Source organism: Anopheles gambiae, chromosome 2 (assembly GCF_943734735.2).
Source record: "Anopheles gambiae chromosome 2, idAnoGambNW_F1_1, whole genome shotgun sequence".
NCBI lineage: Eukaryota > Metazoa > Arthropoda > Insecta > Diptera > Culicidae > Anopheles > Anopheles gambiae.
In genome coordinates this window covers 81322782-81335596 of record NC_064601.1, presented here as the reverse complement: position 1 = coordinate 81335596, position 12815 = coordinate 81322782, and the positions used below count along the sequence as shown (strand labels likewise).

Here is a 12815-nt window from a genome sequence, read left to right as displayed (position 1 = left end):
GACTGTGGGTGCTGCTGTTACAGCTCAGGTGAAATGAAATGAAATTGATATTTGGTGTTTTTTTTGCTATATTTCATTAAATATTAATTAGAATAGCGTACACCAAAAGAAAGGAATCATTCCCATTAATCATTCATCATAATCATAATCATTCATTCCCCAAATTTTTAAGATTATAAAACATATCGAAATAATAAATTAAATGCATTTCCTTGTGATTCCCCGCTTGGTTCACGGTGAAAAAATAATGTTCAGCGTTGAATCATAAGAAAATGCATTTAATTCTTTATTTAATTAAAATATTAATTTTTAATTGTAATAATTATTAAAATTTCACGTTCACTTTCACGCAAGGTCTAATTCGACCTTAAGGTATCGAATCTTGCGAGGTACTTTTTAGTATATAGTTTTGCGAACTTCGTAAACGCCGCTTTTGCGCTGTTTTGGAATCCGCATTATAGTCATAAAAAGCAGAATATTTGGAGTATAAGTGTTCTGCAGTATGGTTTCCAAGTTCTGACAGTATATTTTTAAGGGCTGATCATCATTATGTTAGTGTACATGTCCAAACAATATAATAACATGTTAGCATGTTACTTTCGTTATGAAAGTCTTCTAAGTATTGACGCATTTGATTTTGATCAGCAAAAATTCGCGCTTGGTGCAGCTGATTGAAATAGCTGGTTTATTTTCTGTAACTAGAAAGGTTGGAATCCAACCACGACCGATCTTGTAGCAGCTGCCGCCTTTACCCAAACATTAGTGGGGATCAGCGCCACAGAACACGTACATCGTTTTATATCTTTAAAAGCTTAACCGAACCTGCTCGAATTAACGCCTTAACCAAAGTGTGCGACTCACCTTAATTGATGTGTAAAAGCATTGTAAAACACCACAATAACTACAAGTCCTTTCGAACGGTCTACACAACCATCCATTCACATCCGTTCGTTGTACACATTACGGCAAATTAAACTCTCCGAGATGAAGGAGATAAAAAACACCCACTGCACTGATACGCATATGACAACTGATTCACTTCATTTCCGTTTTCCTGCCTGCATTTACCACGAACGGGCTCGTTTTTCTCCCTAACCAGCTTCCGATCCATGTACGCACATAGCTGGTAGAAAAAATAAGAAAAAAACACGCACAATCACACTTACTACACACACGCACACACGCTTGGTGAGAATTCCAATTCCACTGTACGGTTGGCGTCCCTCAAACACTCCGCACACGCGGCCCCGCCACTCCTATTATGCTATTTCATTATCATAATCATTTTGTACTCATCAGCGCTGCACCGTGAAATGAAGAACTCGTGTATGCATTATTATCTCATCACTTTATTACACTCCAGTTGCACTGTTGCACCTGCAGTAGTGTCGCACGTGCTGTAGAGTTCTCGTTTTACCCACTCGTTTATTTTTCTTTTTCTTTTTTGTAGCACCATCCTCGCACACGTACACCATGTGCAGCGAGTCGTGCTCGCCATTTTTATGTCACCGAGGGAAAAGCGAATTAAAAGGAAAAAAGTATAAAAAAACAGGAGAATGACGGGAGATGAAAAACAAATGTAGAAACAAAAAACCGGAGAAAAAAACTCATGCTGAGCGGAGGAATCAAAAGGAAGCGACTGCCACATCACGGCGTGCAGAGGCGAAGAGTCGGGTAGCAGCACGAGCAGAAGGCAAAAGGATATAAATGAGACCAATTATCCTTTCCCGGCTTTCCCGACCATTTGTACTCTTTCTCTCTTCCCTCCGCTGCACAATCCATTCATTTGACGTGTGTCTGTACGTGTGTGTGTGTGTGTGTGCTTGTTCCGTTGTTATTGTTGTCCGATATTTTCCATTTATCACTCGCTTCTCGCTAATCTTTCCGCCCGTAGGATCGTCCCGAGTGTGTGTGTGTGTGTGTGTAGACCAACTCGCGGCCGGTTGTTTTGCATTCAATTGCTTCCGGATGCAATGTTTTCCCTCTTCTTTTTTCTCCATTTTCTGTCGCCTGTTCTCTAGCTGCACCACGCTGGTTCGTTGTTGTTGTGTGCCGTTTGTGAGTGTGTGTGTGTGTTTTTTTAAATCTCTTACTCACTTATTTGTCACGTCACAGCTTCCAACGTACGCGCGCTCGGTCGTACTCAGAATGAACAGCGTTTCATATTTTGCTGTACCCTTTTTGTTTCGTTTGCACCTTCCGGTCCTACTGGCGCTGCGATACGATGAACGCAATAAAAGTAGTTTTTGTATGCCCCCCAACCCCAGCCAAAGCCTCCCCAACCGGTACGGGGAAATGCCGCTGGTGGTGGTTGGAATCGCTTTCACTTTTCACACAACTTTCACAACCGACTCCACGCTCCAGCGGGGAAGCGGCAAATGTTCCTTTCACGTCGAACTACCCAAAGCCCAATGCACCGTTGCACCGATTCGAATGAACTGACAACGGACTTGATATCGGCCCACTTGGTGGGTTGGTGATATCGGACGACGCCTGCGATAATACTGGACCGGCCACTAGCCAAATCCGATCTGAATTTTGTAACGAGCGCACGGGCTATAGATACTGTGTATGTGTGTGTGAGTGTTGTGTCCTCCTAGTCGCTTGCCACCTTCATATAATACCCCGTATGTATCCACTTATGTACTGGCTGGCTACAGTTTTGGAGCCGGTGGACCTCTGGTGGACCGAGAAGTGTGTTGTGCTGTGCCGAGCACTGCAATTCACATAATTATTCAAAAGTACGAAACCGAAGAGCAATAAAATCATCATCTCTCGCTCGAGTATCATCCCGACTGTCCCGACTCCCGTGCCCCGAGCTGCAGTCCCAGCGGTCCTCCTCGGTCCGGGACTGTTCCGGGGAAGGACTAGCGTACACACTCGAGAAACTGTTGAGCAAACACATGGACTCAACTCGTCGCTCGCTGCACACTTCATCGCCACCAGCCAGTGCGTTGCTCCTCCTTGCCTCCTCCTGAGTGCTTGCGTGTGTATATGTGTGCATTTGTGTGACTCGAAAGGGGATGAGAGAAAGGTCAACGCAGGCACAAAAGGTGGACAATTATTTCCGCCCCACACTAGCACCGGGGTATGTGTAACTGTGGCAGTGGTGCCATCGAGTTGAACAGTGTCAGGAGTGCGCATCATGTGCTTCGCTCCCTCCGTATCCGGGCATTCTATTACCATACCTGCACCGGAAGTGCAAATTTAAACGGGAAAAATAACAGTTTCACTAGCTCATCCTAAATTTTGAACGCTTTGCGTGAAGCTGGGCGATAAATTTCAGCGAACTCTTCCGCACTCCCCACAAAAATTAACAATACTTATCACTTCTGCGAGCGGCTGCTATATGTGTGTCACCGCTCTTTGCACATGTTTAACGATGCGTATCAATCTCGTTTTCTCGCCCATATATGCGTGTGTAGGTGTGCGTGTGGCTGTGTGCCTGCAAAGGACGGCGCACGGTGGTGGAGCCCTTAAAGGACGGGCAGACAGGCAGGCTTGCGGTATGACGAGATACAAACAGTTGCGATGATGATACAGAGCCATGCCTTCTAACACGGCCGTCCCTCCCAATACATAGGTACGATCGTACGTACTGTCGTCTGAAGCTGGAATCACGGCCGTCGGAGCAGGAAGGGTTTAAGGGGTTTTCGGGGTGGAAATAATAAAATCAGAGTGATAGCCGTGGCAGATCCGGCCTGTGCAGCGGCAGTGCGGCGCGATGGCGGCAATGCAAAGTGATAATGTACCTTTTCAGCAAAAAGGATGAATGCTCCACCGGTACTACGGCTTCGGAAGCTCGGCAGGGCCGGGTGGCCCGGCACGACGTGCGCTTTTAACGGCGACTGGCACCAGCCGCTTAATGCTGGCGATGATGGTGAAGTTGAAATGACAGGCAGAAAGAAGGTACCGAGCGCACAGACACCGTCCTTGTGCGGTGAAGGATGCACACATCGTCACTCACTCACTTTCACTGCTGCCGTCTCGCACTGTATGTGTTTGAGAAATTAAGCCGGTGCTTAGCAATCCTTCCCCGCGCAAACCACGTCCTACCATTACTGCGTCCCTGTAGTGAGTACTTCACGTACTCCAGCAGAATTAAAAACACTTTCCCATAAACGTCCAACTGCCAGCTCAAGGCATGCTTGATGTGCGCATCAGCTTAGCTCGATATTCACTCCTTCACTTCACACACACACACACTCACTGTATCCCAGCCAATGTTTCCACCGCGAGTGAACCAACAATTCCCGCGCTGCAATTGCGCCCAGAGACCTGGCGTACACCAACAACGGTACACGTCCTCGCGCTACGAACGCCAACCGCCAACTATATCATTTCAAATAGAATCATATCCTCTCCAGCGCAAGAATCCTTTCGGAATGATACATGATATATAAACAAATTTCCATCATGTGTCTGTGTACGAGCCGACCCTGCCGTTCCATCCTACCGACCACCCCACGCAGGGGGCGGCAAAAACCTCCTCCACTTCAGGCGGAGCGCGCACGCGTTTATGCCCATGCCGTGCCATGTCTCATATGGGTTTATATGTGTGTATGTGTGTGTATGTGTGTGTATGTGTGTATGTGTGTGCATGTGTTGGTGGGCCTTCCCACTCCACCGAAAGGTACAACATACACACGTATGTGTAGCGAGATGTCGCTTCTCATTCTCATTCACATTCTCGCATGTATGGCGACGGCCACGCGGCGTACGGATGCTCCAATCGCCATGTACACCGGTCGCCAATTTGTTGGAGTGCGATTGGGGCGGCCGGCGGGCATGGCAGGTGGATGTGCTGTGTTGTCATTCTCGGCCGGAGCGCAATCGGAGCATCATCGGTGTACGGTTGGCTCTCTCGGTGGGCCCCCCCCCCCCCCCCACGGTGCTGTGAGTGAAAAGGCGGGGGTGAAAAGGTACCGAGCAAGAGAGCGCGAGATAGCGGAGGTGGCTCATCTTCAAAAAAGGATACATTAAGGATACACAGTACGGTAGAACGAGAGGAGCGTGATGCACAGTGACGGCTAGATAAACAGCATCACACACGGGGAGAAACGGTTGAGAACAAACTGTGAGGTGATGATCTAAATCAATCTGGGAAGTTTAGACTGGCGCTTCGGATCAGGCAAATATTCTTCTTTGCAAGGAATATTGTTTAGTGAATTGGTTAATGCTATTAATGGTGTTATTATTATATCTGATATCAAACCAATATTACCAACATTACCAATATTTGCGCTATACCTTGGTTCCGCTCCGTTCGATCGTGCCACCTAGTTGCACTACTTTGCGCCTCGTGTCAAACTGCGAAATGCAAATAAGCACTATCATGTCGGGCAAGAGCATGGTCAGGAAGTACATGCCCTAGTCACCATTAGAAATACTTTTTCCATTAGCAGCAACCTGATTCAACACGGTGGCCGGAGCATGCGTCGCTCAAAAAAACCTGAGAAATATGCGTCTACTACACGAATGTTCTCTCAGGGCTCGTGTCCACAGATAACCATCTGGAGTATTCATGTTTGTTATTGTTTTGAAATTTCTGAAGTCTTTGTGGAGTTCCTAGTTAGGCACGAACAATGTCCGGAACAAAACGTCTCTGGATTTTGTTCCACTTGACGTTATCCAAAGTTATGATCGTCTCATGAACTTCTCTACACGGTGGACACTCTAACACGTTGATAATATTGATATGAATGTCCCAAAACGGTCAAATTATTTCAAATTTTTCTGACTACAAATACTTGACATGAACGACGCTCTAGTGTACTTGGAAGAACATTCAAGATACATTAGATTTATGAGACAAAAATAAGTTTGTACGTAATTGATCATGAGTTTTTATCGCGTTAGTTTTTATCGCGGCCTTGAGGACCTTGAGCTCCAATCTAATTATTTCCATCTTTGCAATGTGATGCATTAATAAGAAAATAATTTTCAAAAAAATACAATTGCCCTCTCGTGGTGCCTGGCACATCCGTTGGTCACTGTATATGTGCACTCACATGTGGCTGATACCGAACACCAATGAAATCAATGGCTACGTTGATACTGAGGGGAGTGGGGCCAATGATGATGATGCTGCTGATGATGGTGACGATACGTTTCACCGGTAGTATTCGATGATTCGTTTGCCTTCTCGTATTCATCGCTTGCTTTCTCCACACACAAACGATCTCGCTACTAGACGATTATCACCCAGTCACCCCGTTGCCGCTACATCTGCCACCCACCGCACAGAGGCACATCGTTCGCCTTCCCGGAAAATTCCCCCCCCTCGAAAACTAGTCTCATCCACCCACACAAATATGCACATACGAAGCGGGCGCGCGAGAGATAGAGATGTTGTGAAAGAGATCCGTTCTCTGGCCCGTTGGTGAAACTGAACCGAAACACACAGAGAGATAAAATTGTTAGAATGTTACACATTTGTCGAGGTGAAAAGAATGAGGGGATAATATGATGATACTCTCCGCCACCTTTTCTTCTCTTTTCCCTTCTCCGCTCCCTGCGCTTTCTTCATACATTTACCAAAACGCACACACACACACACACACATACAAACACCCACACAAATAGACAAACTCACCGGTCCAACTCAGGGGGATGCCAAATGTAGCCGCTGGTGATGCTATCCTACTCGTGCGTTCGTTATGTACAGCGGCGTGGAGCGTTTATCGGGAATTCGTTGGTAAAATTTTATAAGATGGATAAGATGCGGAACTTGCGATTGGAGCTGCTTAGCAGGGTTGTTTGCAATTTGGTGAAGTGTTGTATTTTTGGCCGAGCGAACCCTTGGATGAGCAGCGCATTAATCCTGGCTTACGGTGTTTGTTCCGGTTCGTATCCGGAAGGATGTTTACAATTGTTATTACAGTAGCAATTGTTTTAGCAATTGTTGTGTAAGATTTTATGGAAGCAAGAAACGACGTTGAAGGGCTGAAAAGAATCTCGTTTCATTTTTAGATATTTAGAGTTCATAACAGATATTTTTTATCTCTTGTTATTGAGGAAACGTTCATTGAAATTCGATGTTGTTAATTTGATTTCGTAAATTATAATGCTCAACGGGTAGATAATAGATACTTACAAGAAACAAATAAATACATATGTTTATATAAAACATACTGAAATTGTTAAACTTATAAATATGTCAACATAAACACATACATCGCTATTAATGCATTGAGAGAATAAATTGCAAAAAATATTTTAATAAAATACATAAATTTATATAGGTACTTTGCCAAAAACTTAAAATCCTTTTTTGTTCATAAATTTAAGTTTAAACAATTGCATTGTTAAAAAAATAAAAAATATATAGCAAAACATATAGCAAAAAACCAAGAAATCATAAAAACAAATAAGAAAATAAAAATAAGAACTGCAACATAAAAGAAAGTGCGCCCCAAACCAATCTGGGTTAAAAAAAGAGAAGAAAGGTTCAATGATTTTTTCAAAAGAAAACGAAAACAAACACCAGTCTCATCCAGTGCGGTGCCGGGTCGTGCGGTAAGATATTCCAAATTTCGTTACCTTGCATTATTGACTCCGCTAGAAATTGTGAGTCCCCGTAGTGTTATGTACCGACGGGTCGGTCCTTGCTGCCGTACGTATGTATGTATGTATGTACACAACGCACGATTCGATAGATTGAGTGGAAGTTCTGCTGGGTATGGAGGATAGCGTCCCGAACGGACCGGCCGATAGAACCCACACACGAATCGGGACAGGCGGTTGGAGGAAGATTTTTGGAATGGCGGGAGATTTGGAGATGAATGCTCACAGACCAAATACGACCTAGTGTCAGCTCTCGAGCCAAGCGGCAAGTGGGAAGAGGTATGGCTGGAACGGATCAACCCTACACCGTCCTACAGACCAACCGACCGACCGACCGACCGACCGACCGACCGACCGACCGACCGACAGGATAGCAGACCAGGAAACCTTCCGCATCTACCCGTATGTGTATGCGCGTGTGTGTGTGCACAACCATCAAGATGTCGACATTATGTATCCATTTATCTATACGCGCTCTCGGTGTGCCTGTGTGTATGCTATGCTGGTACTACTGCGGACCCCCGGACGAGCGAACAACAGCAGAACTGGAGGAGAGACAGAGAAGAAGATCAGAAATTTCACACATCCCACACGTACGGACGACAGACAGATAGAGCTTGCCGGACTCCGGTCCGCTTTTGAATACTGGTCCGCCCCAATTGCTCCCTATCTTCACCACTCCCCCCTCCTCCCCATCGCCAAAAAGGGTAAGCTTTCCAAACAAAACTTACCACTCAAGAGCCTTAGCAAACTGTGGCGAAAGGGACACGGTGGCTGGTGAAAAGATTGCTGCGTGAATTTGGCCTACGGCAAACATTGAGCGAGGCCAGACCATTTGATGATAGCCACTGCGGAGAGCACAGCGAATGATAAGAAAAAACGCTTGAAATTCCTCGTCCCGCTATCGGCCAACCGTCCTCGAAAGCATCTCGCAGAAAGAAAGGATTAAAGACAGCGGTGGGGAAAACATCACGCACACGGAAGCGATTGCTGCGGAAGCGTGCCCCGTTGATAAGGAGGGCACGGACGGAATGAGCGTTGACGAGCAGGAAGGTGCGGCTAACTATATTTGCCAAGCATTATGCACTATGGATTAAAAGTATCTGCGCCGTTGGCCGAGTGACGAGCGAACAAATAGATTTCGTGCCTTGTGTGCCTAGTGTGGCCAGCCCCGTGCACCACTCGGCTTCGCCAGCATTCCGGCACCTGGTTGGCAAATAGTTCATTTGGTCTCCAGATCGGCAGACGTCCATCACACCAAAGGGGCACGCTAGGAGACGGTCGGCCGTCGTCAGCCGTTTGTTTGTTTGTGCGCCTACCCTTATACCCAACACACATGGCGCGAACCGAAGGGGTGAGATGGGTCCCATTGCAATACACAGGCTCACACATAAGCCTTGGGCGCCCCTATGTATTCTGCTAATTCGTCCCGTTTGTTTGTGTGTGTGTCAGAGTGTCGATCCACCAGGAGAGCATTAGCAAACGTGAGGCATCATTTCGGCCGTGTAAATGTACATGGATCCCGTTGTCTTCATTCCAGCGGTGCTTTCCACCGCAAGACACCGATCCACCGATAAGGAACTCCGACTATCGATACCATCTAATTCGTTGACACTTCCTTTCGCCTTTCTTCCCTGTGCGCTCACCGGGCGCTTATTGCTTATTTTCGGTACAGCAACAGTATCCCCCAAAACGGCGGGTGAGAGAGAGATGGGGATGATTGTTATTAATGGTCGAGAAAAATCACCACCAATTATCGCTCGCAGTCGTTGGTGCTCACGTACGAGGGTTGCGAGTTTACGCTCTTCTCCTCGCTGGTAGCGTTTTGGTACTGGATGGTAGATTATAATAAGCATGAGCGGTAAGGGATGGCAGTTTGCTAACCAGTTGCTTGTTTCGCCAGGGATGCGGTTCATCGGGGTCAGTCGGTGGGATACGAAAACGATACTGCTAAATGTTTATTGTTAACGCGAATTTCATGATAATTTTCAGATCTTCAAAAACGGCATGCTTCCAATCAAGGCTGATGGTGACAAAATAAAACAACTATGTGTGATGCGTCAGAAAACTGTACAAAAAGGTGGGAAAAGCTCTAATTGATTAATTTAAAAAATGAAAAATCTATTAGCCGTGCTATGGCAGGGAAATCTTATTGTCTGTTTGATAAAAGGACAGATTTCTACTATATAGGACGTCGCTGCATTCCTATCGTCATTTTCGTTCCTAAATACAATTTTCGCTGCTGTAGTATGGTTAAAAATATGTTATAAATGTCATATGACAAAAAAAATTAATTTTTGTGATTTATGAGTATAATAAAAATATGAAAGCAATTGAATGTTCCCCGCGAATCGAATTGTCCGTGACTAGCATGATTTTTTATTGAAGCTTAAGTCCGTATCTTATAACGATCATTGATAATTCAAGAGTTTTAAACCATCAGTTGTTCAACTTACACAAAGAATTCTATGTTTGATATTTGTACTGTACTGAATTTGTACTGAATTTATATTAATTTGTATTTGTAATGAAAATTAAATTCTTTCGTCAAATCGTTCCTCTCTTGGCCTTGCTAAAGAGCCGAATGTGGCCTATAGCAAAATAGCTTTATGAACTCAATTTCTTATGTCTTTTCACTATTTTGTGCAAGACAAAGTTTTATGCAACATTCTGAGTGGATAAAAACTTGCTACAGTGAAAGTGATTTGCCAAAACTGTTGCTCTGTATTATTAATATTTATTTAATATTTATTGTAAATTCATTAAATACTACTTGGAATTTAAATTTAAAACGGAACGGATAACGTGATTAAAAAATGACTCCAGATTTCAAAAATGTGCAACATGGTGAATTTACAAATTGTCCTTAAACGTAAGAGATCAATCTTTTATTTTATCAATGAATTTTAGTGATTGGCCTGTTTATATTGTACAGTTTTCCGTAAGTTTCGATACCCTTTCAAAATATTACTATTCCTTTACCATGTGCAAATTTTACAGGAAAAGATAAAAAATAAAAATGCAACCACAGTTAGGAATAATTTGAACTGGTATAATTTCAGTTCAGCTAATTATACCAGTTTAGTTATACTCAGTGCCGAGCAACCTACTTGTGCAGAACTGAATATATGCATACATGTAAGCAAACCTTTTTATATTTATAACGGTGTTTAGTTGATTTTAAAGCTATTTTTTCCAACAAAAAAAGTGATGTTTACAATTGTCACCTGGAACAAGTATTATTTGTAAAATGTTGTGATATCTATGAATATAAACAAATTATAAATATACATGCACATAGACCAAACAAACTGTGTTGTTTATTGCAACGATGACGATTCGCTTGAAAATAAAATGCAAGGAAAAATAATTCCCTGTAATGTGACATACATGGTGTACCCAGCCAATTTGGCATCGTAAAGGCGTTAGCAGTCGCTCTAAATACTCGTTCGGGTGAAATAAACCCTCAATTGAGCACTGTTATTCGGGCCTGTTGGCAGAATAAACAATGAAAGCGGCCTATTCTGGTTTCTTGTTTATAGCTGTAAAACAAAGCAATTTTTTGCGCGTAGTTTAGGTAATTAAATATTTTAAAGTAAAATAAAAAATAAAAATAACTCATTTTTTTTCTTTGAGAACAAGAAAATTGCGATCAAGTATATTGCGACCAACAATATTGCAAAACAGAATTTTTGACCAAGATTTCTGCGACCAAGCATATTGCGAACAATAATTTTGCGACCATGATGATTTAAGCAACTTTGGCTATTCAGGAGCTGTTGCATGCATACCTCGGGGACTACCTTTAGGTACATTTTTCTGGTTGACGGAACCCCATGGCGGCTGGTGCAGCCGTTAAAACTACTTCTGCAAACAACCCAGTAAGAACTATTGTATATTTCCCAACAAAACAGTTTATATAGTTTATTTTCAATTCAAATAGTTATTCTCAGTAATGCATAGTTATTATACAGTGAACCCTATCTTATTTGAGACCTCTCCAATTAAAAAAAAACCCTCTTCACTTTTAGTACTTTTGTCCCTTCATTTTTAGTAGATTTGTGAATTTGTGGATTTCAGTGTCCCTTTAATTTGGGATCTATATTCTTATTATTTGTGTACGGTGTTGCCATGGTTATTGAATGATGTATGCTTCAATCTGCAATCGTGTTCAAAGTTTCCTGCTGCATACTAAATGTTCTGTCTCTTTATAGTTTGTATGGACTTTTCATTCACTTTCAACCTCTGTAATTTTAAACCTCTGTGAAACCCCTCCTATTCGACAGTCCCATCGCCTCTCAAATAAGAGGGAGTTTACTGTACAGTCTGTTCCCGAGTTACACGGTTCTCGACTTACGCGGATTCGGAGATACGCGGTTATCTAAATTTGACAGATCAAATGTCAAATCAGTACAATTTGCTTCAAGTTCGGTATAAATTGCATTTTTGCTAACAAATTGAAACCGCTTAAAAGCCAGAAATTCTAGAATTTTCTGCAGGATTCATATCAAATAAATGATAAAGTGTATAAAAGTACTAAATTAAATAAAAGACTTCGAGTAATCAATAGTATTTTAGTCAAAAAACGTGTAATTCGACTTACGCGGATATTCGAGTTACGCGGATTCGTCGGGAACGCAGAACCCGCGTAACTCGGGAACAGACTGTATCTTGTTTTTTTTTTTTAATTTTCTATTAAGCTCTGCAAAAATTTTGTGCAGCCTATCCCCAAGTTACGCGACAATTGTGTTAGAGCGTTTCTACATACACCGAGAAAGCAGCGGAGAAAAAAAATGACAGCATGCTTTGACAGCGACTGACAGCATTTTCGGTGAGAGAATTCTCCTCGGCATGCAAAGAACGATGGAGCTGAGAAAAAATTGAATTGGCAGTTTATAGCGAACTATCAATTATAGTTTGCATTTGTGCCATCTAATAATAGTAGAAATATTATTAAAAAGTAAAAGAAACTTTTTTGACTTCATTTTAGCGATTAAAATGGATTTTTTCAACATCATTTTAAAAGTCTCATCTCGGCGCTTTTCAGAGCTTCTACACACTCCGGCGTGAGAAACCGGTTGTCAATTCTCTCAAAGCCATCTCTCAGCTGCAGTCTCGGTGTATGTAGAAAAGCTCTTACGCGAATTCGAATTGCACGAATTTTTAGTTTTGACTATTCAGATGTAAAATCAGTACAGTTTTCTCCATCGATTGTCAAATAAAAAACAATTTTAATTTTTTTCAAAAGA

The 12815-nt window shown here is 42.9% G+C and overlaps 1 protein-coding gene across 9 annotated transcripts in view; it reads right to left on the bottom strand.

The window, feature by feature from the left end:
• Nucleotides 1-4382, bottom strand: part of LOC1274926 (cell adhesion molecule Dscam2) — a 54397-nt gene extending 50015 nt beyond the window's left edge. For 4 of the 9 annotated variants that reach the window (XR_009764803.1, XM_061644390.1, XM_061644397.1 and 1 more), the window contains exons 1-2: nucleotides 4211-4371; nucleotides 862-1123 (exon numbers count right to left, since the gene is read on the bottom strand). The gene's annotated coding sequence lies outside the window, so the exon portion shown is untranslated. The other 5 variants (XM_061644393.1, XM_061644391.1, XM_061644392.1 and 2 more) reach the window with 5 other exon arrangements.
• Between the last annotated feature and the right edge of the window lie 8433 nt (nucleotides 4383-12815).